Below are 5535 nucleotides of genomic sequence, written 5' to 3'. Positions count from 1 at the left end.
CCCTCCAAAGTTTATGGACCAGAATCAGGCAACATTTGATTATATATATATATGCTAGGCGTTCCCGGAGCAGAGTAAAGAGAGATCTTTGGGAGCAATACTCTTTTCCTGACTCAAAGAGAACTGGTTGAACCAGTCTTTGATTTATGGATTTCCAGTTATGTGGCTGGAACAACTTGTCTGGCTCATGTTCCATCTTAAATGCTGTGTATGTCTAATGTAACTGAGGATCAGCAAGAAAGATAGAAGTAAGATTCAGGATAAAGGACAGGTACAGTGCCAGGGGCCTGGGGAGAGCCCCTGAACCACCTAGATGTGGAGATCTGTACAACAGGAATTAACGTTTGTAACACCCCGTTGTATCAAGTGCTATGCATGTGTTATATAATCCAATCTTACAATAATCTTTATCTTAAAGATAAATAAAAAGGAGATTTTCAAAGAGGACAAAAACAACTTGCCCCAAACCCATTCTCCTTCCAGTTACTCCCTGTAGAATAACAGGATTAAATAAAATCCTTATAGCAGATGAAAACTGTATGAACAGGAAGGCCACAGCTGCAAGTATTTGTAATATCCTGGGACTGACACTCAAAAATGCAACATTCCTTTCAGTTGACAGTATTTCACAATGGATTTATTTCATTTTTTTCTTCTTTGAACATTAATAAAAGTCCCATGCCTACCCTTCTCTACCTTGGGAATCTGCTATCCACTGCTTTCAGGACATAGGTCACAGTGTGCCTTCTCCATAAGACCACCAGAGCAAAAGATTTACCAAAATTGACTTTTACTTTCTATAATTTGCATTGTAAAAGCAATAGCCTTGAAATGTAAAATTTTAGGTACATACACCACTCTTCCACACACCAATATGCCAGGGGCCATGCCCTGCTGTTAGATAATCTAGAAGCCAGGGAAAACGTACCTGTTTTGGTAGAGTTGTGTGAGTCCAGTGAACCCTGAGGTTTGTTTTTTTTATTAGGCTTAGAGCTGATGAGATTTACAGCCAAGGTCATCATAATAAACAGCTGATAGTTTCACTTACACCTTTCCTTGCTCTCCATCCAGAAGCACCTTGCAGCATTCCAGAGGAAGGGCAAAAGGGGAGAATCCGGGACATCAAATGCCCAGCAGCAGTTAAGGATCCTTGACCCTCCTATGCTGCCTCTTGTTGGGGAAGCAGCAATCCTGGAAAGCATGAGAAAAAACTCCAAATTCCTGCTGAAAGAAATCCTGCTGGTGTGTAGGTAGCATTCATCTGTTTTGTCTCCACAGCTGCCATTGCTTCACTCCTGCCAAACCTCACAACAGGAGTCTTCAATTTTTGCACATATGGTAGGGAAGCTCGTCATCCCATGCTGTAGTGGCCAAGTTAGGAAGCAATTTCAATTTTAATCACAGGCCCTCCAGGACAGGTTCAACTGACCCCATCTCTTAACCACAGAATGATCAAGAATTGCTTTGAGAAAATTTGCAAAGTCACTTAGCCAGGTCATGCACAAAAGAAGAAATGTTGACTTGACCACAAAACCGAAGATCCCCCTTTCCATGGAACCCAAGGACCAGGCACGACCAGAACTTGGAAGTCAGACTCTTATCCAAGTGAGGGGTCCCTCCTTCAGGAAGATCTGGTGTTCAAATTCCTTCTCCACCTCATCGTAAATGTTTAGAACCTCGGCATAAATGCTTGAAGCCCGCCAATCAAAACCAGTCCCACCGTGTTCCATGTGCCGGCCTGTTCTCATTATTGCTTAAAGTTTGCCCCAAATCCTGACTCAGGGAGACAGATCTGAGGGCACATGCCCACTGTTCTTCCTGCAGACCCATCTGATCTCTCAGGATAAAGTTGATCTCTTTTTCCAAGGTCTGATGCCGTACTTAATTGCCTTTGTGTGCATCAGGCAAGAGAACCTCAATTTTGTGCAGTCACAGATTTACTTAAGATTTCACAGGGAAACTGAGGTGCCCATGGCCATTGCACAGCTCACATTATTTTCTTGAAAATTGTCCATCATTTAACTTTTCAGCTTAGCTTTGGCCACAGGTTTTCAGGCAGATCTCTTCTCTGGGGCGCTCCTTCCCCCTTTATGACTCACTCCTGCTTCTCTGCCTGCCCCTTCCTCTTCCTCCTCTACCTGCAAGGTCTTACAAGTTTCAGCCATTTTGCTCTTGATCTCTGCTCTCTCCCCCATTCTCTCTCCCCTTTCTTATGCAGAATAATTTAAGTTTCTGGAAGCTCTCCCCTCACTGAGCCAGTCAGTCAACAAACAGTTACTGAGTACCAGCCACAGTTTCTAGGTTCCGGGTCTATACTGTCTGCACTTTGTCGGGATTCTAGTGCTGGGAGTATAGGTGTTAGTAAGACAGAATCCTGACTCCAAAGACTGACACTTAGTGTGGGAAGACAGACAATACACATTTTTTAAAATGGACAAATAAAGAAAAAAATGAAAAATAAACTTGTCCTTACAAGTACACTGAGAGCATATACAGTGACAAATGTATGTATAATTTATCCTCTGGACTTTACATGCCAGCTCCCCTTTATTTTCTATGACTCAAGGTTCCTCCATCTCACATTCTTGCTTCTTCAACAGCTACCAGTCCTTAACTTCCCTTGCTCAACTGAATCCCTAACAAACAACCTGTTTCAGAATTATTTTTTTGATGTATACATAGCAATTTCCTGATTCTTTCTGAGTGTCAGAGATTTAGGGAGCCATGGAAGCCACGTAGCCCAATCACTCTTTTTGTAGATGTTGGCTCTCTCTTCAGTGTAGACCAGGATCTGATCACTCCTCATCACTTCTGATGCTGGCCCTGATATCAGTTGCCCTACATTAAACTCAGCATATATGGGGTTAAAACCAAAAGCACTCATTCCCTGCTTACTCCCTGGCTTCCTGGCTCCAGAATCCACTATCCCCCATAGAGACAAACAGCCAAGGTTGCCCACCTGCAAATTCCTTATCATCCTCCTCCCTGTAAGAAGCCTCCCAAGGCCAAACAGAGGCTGGTGGGAAAACTCTAACCATCAAGGCCACTGACTCCCTGCCTTCCACAAACATCCACATTCCTCAAAAACCTTTAAAACCCCTGGCCTCCCATCTTTCAGGGTGACAAGACAAAATGAGACAAATCTGAGGGCTCACTCTCATCTCATGGATGATATCACCCAAAATAAAAACCCCTTCCTTGCCATAAGCCTAGCATTCCAGTTTTTATTTGGCCCCTCTTGTGTGGTAGGTAAAGAACCTACGTTTGTCGGCAGTAACACTTCCAGTGCCAACACCCTGGCCCCCTCCACCATCATCTGGGTTATTGTAATCCCTCCTAACTAGACTCCCTACTTCTGCCCTTACTGCCTTCCTGCATCGATGGTCAACACAGAAGACACATGACTTCTCAAAAGATGCATTCAATTTTTCACTCGGGAGCTCAAACTCCTCCAATAGATGCCCATCCCAATTCCAGGAAAAAAAAAGTCATGACTATGACCAACAGGGGCCTGCACCAGCTTGCCCTCACTTTCTGAGGAATTCTCTCACTCATTCCTGCTGTTCTTATGCCAGGCATTCCTTCCCCACCCTCTTTACCCTTGCTAATTCTCTCCCTGGAATTCCTTCCCCCAATTAGCTACGTAGTTCAACCCCCACTCCCTGTTTCAGCTTAAGTCTTTGTTCAAATGTCACTTCTCAGTGAGGCCGTCACTTTCACATTGGAAACACTGCCAACTCCTCCACCACTACCAATGAATTTTCAACACACACCTAACCTGCCATCTGGCCCTCCAGTTGATGATAGTGTTGAGCCTTTGCTGGACCTTTAGAGCATCCTTGGTTTGGGGTTGGGAGATACACAGACTTTTCTACACTGGCCATAAATAGCAATTAAGTTGACGCGGTGCTTCTTTCAGAAGCCAAAACTCTGTTCAGAATACCAAAGTTAAGAGAATTGTCTAGTCACTAATCTAAGACCTAAGTTAATCTCATATATATGTTCTTTTCTTTAGGAGAAATATCAAGGATCCATGAGAGGTTACCCACTTTCTTCCACTTCCCAAATGAAGTTTGCAACTCCCCTTCTATCAACTCCTAGCAATATGCACTCTAGGTTTGAGAGAATTAGCGAGAATTGGGTCAAATCTTGGAGACAATGACCTGCGGCCTGTCAACACCTGTTGAATGCCAACAAATTCCATCACTTTGTAATATTACATGAAAAGAGGAAGAATCACTTACTGTTCTGGAAACAACCTGATGTTCCAGTTGAATACACCCTCATGGACATCCAGGAGCCAAGTTTTTTAGTCCAGTGTTGTCAACCAGAGGCAAAGAAGGCAAAGAGTGAAGTGGTACAGTATGCAAGAATCCCTGAGTCATCCACATAGGGAGATCTCAGGATGAGGCTTGCCTAAAGGCATGGGGCAAGGAACCAAGATTATTTGAGAATCTACTACTTACCTGAACCCAGACATTTATTAGTTCATCTAATACAGCAGCCTCCTAAGTCAGGGACGTTATCTCCAGTTTACATAACAAGCTTACAAAATAATTAGTTCCACATCACACACCTGGGAACTGGAAGAGCCAGGGTCCACACGCAGGCATGTCTGGCTCCAAACCCAAACACTTTCTGCCCCAGTGTGCTTCCTCCTTGGGCTGTTTGCTGTGGCTGCTGCAGCAGACCATGTGCCTGTAAAGATGATGCCGTGGGTCTCCGGGACCAGTGTACAAGTGATGTCACCATTTCTTAGGGTCGGGACGTTATCCCTGCTCTCTAACCCCTTGGTAGATTCAAACATTCATCCTCAGCAGTAATGCACACTTAAAATATCAATTGATTAGTTAGCTTCTTGACTGAGAGATTTAAATGAGGAGGAGGGTTGGGGAAAAATAGGACTGTTACTCCATTTCCCACACTAGCTCTTCCAGTGAATTTCTTGGCTAAACCCAAGATCATCTTCTCTGTCCCCAGAAACTGTCATTACAGGACCATTCTTCTTCAGTGACACTGTGGTCCAAGAGCGGAAGACTCATTTGGATATAATACCATTGGGCTAGAAATGAGTGTGTGGGGTAGCTCCTGAGTCTCGTAGATCCTCCTTCGCGTTTCAGTCTGTTGTTATCCCACCTCATAGCTGGGCAGACCTTCATAAGAGATGAGACCATGGCAGGGGAAGGCAACAGGTTGGCAGAGCCCCAGAAGGTGCTCTCCTCATGGACAAAGAGGCATCCATTTGTTGCTGAGGCTCAGAATGAAGAAAACGACATCCCAGATTATGATGCTCTTCTTGGGTATTCATTCATTCATTTATTCATTCAACTAATAGTTATTAGTTATCTAATATACAGTTATTAACACAGTAATTACTCATTCTGTGCTATTATATGCAGGGGATGAATTAATAACAAAACACATAAAAATCTCTGACCTAAAACCACTTATATTTAGTGTGGACAGGCAAAGGGCTAAGAGTGAGGAAACAAGCAATAAAAAACAAATAACAAATAATTTAAATTAAATGAGACA

This window comes from Equus quagga, chromosome 16, assembly GCF_021613505.1.
Source record: "Equus quagga isolate Etosha38 chromosome 16, UCLA_HA_Equagga_1.0, whole genome shotgun sequence".
Lineage (NCBI taxonomy): Eukaryota > Metazoa > Chordata > Mammalia > Perissodactyla > Equidae > Equus > Equus quagga.
The sequence above is the reverse complement of the archived record's forward strand: the minus strand, read 5'-3'. Positions refer to the sequence as shown.